Genomic DNA, 981 nt, shown 5'->3' with positions numbered 1-981 from the left:
CCTAACCCTTTTAACATACAGTTATTAATACATACATACATATATGTATAGTAACGTATAGGACATCAATGTACTTCATTTATACATAACAATGGTGGTAAATAACCAATTAATGGTTGAAAGCTACATCAGTTCACCAGTTAGTGGTGATTGTTCAAGCATTTGGGTTCATTTGGGCTAATATAATATAGAGATGAGTTTAAATCTAACAATTTAGTTGTAAAATGTTTTGCATTTATAAGTGATTTAAGGTACTTAATAAATAATTTACACTATAATGGTGTTGTAAGTAAATATGACATTTTACTGATAACTGAATACCCAATTAATAAATATTGGGCATAAAATATGAATATATATATTAATATATATATATTAACTGTTTAAGGGAGACACATCATAATGTAGTATTGATAGGATTACATAGTGAGTACAACTATGTTGCCTTACCTAGCGCTCATTGTTTATACACCAGTGACAGAAGCTTAATGAGTCATAGTGGTGGACAAAAACATTTATAAACACCTAAAATCTTTCTGCTTATAACTTATAACAACATTATTGTGTGTTATTAACCATTTATTATACTGCTTATCAATTCAGTTGGGTTGAGGATTTTAAACTTAATGTTACCAGATGATGATAAAAATAACTAGATAATATATTTGTTAATTTAATTATTATGAATCAGAGTTGTTAGCAGATAATTGGTTTGGAGATACTTTATAAATACTTTAAATCTCTAAACCCCTTCCAAACAGCCAGTTCTCTGTATATTTTGGCCTCTTTGAGCACCACTATAACATTCCTGTTGTTTATGGTTGTCTGCGGTGTTTTGTACACCATCCTAACTTTGGCCCCCACAAGGACAACTTCCCTTGCTCGGCTGTGTGTCACTGAACTAACCTCCCACCCGACAGGACCGCGTTTACAAAACACTCATTCATGCGTCTGCTGCCTCAGAGGGGAATATGATGGTTT

General features: G+C 32.0%; 1 protein-coding gene across 1 annotated transcript in view; it reads right to left on the bottom strand.

Annotated features, from left to right (window-relative positions):
• Nucleotides 1-981, bottom strand: part of LOC118340191 (rho GTPase-activating protein 20-like) — a 32,718-nt gene that overhangs the window by 18,250 nt on the left and 13,487 nt on the right.

Source organism: Morone saxatilis, unplaced genomic scaffold (assembly GCF_004916995.1).
Source record: "Morone saxatilis isolate NCDOM2014 unplaced genomic scaffold, NCSU_SB_2.0 Contig6, whole genome shotgun sequence".
NCBI classification, from domain to species: domain Eukaryota; kingdom Metazoa; phylum Chordata; class Actinopteri; family Moronidae; genus Morone; species Morone saxatilis.
This window is presented reverse-complemented; position numbering and strand designations above follow the sequence as displayed.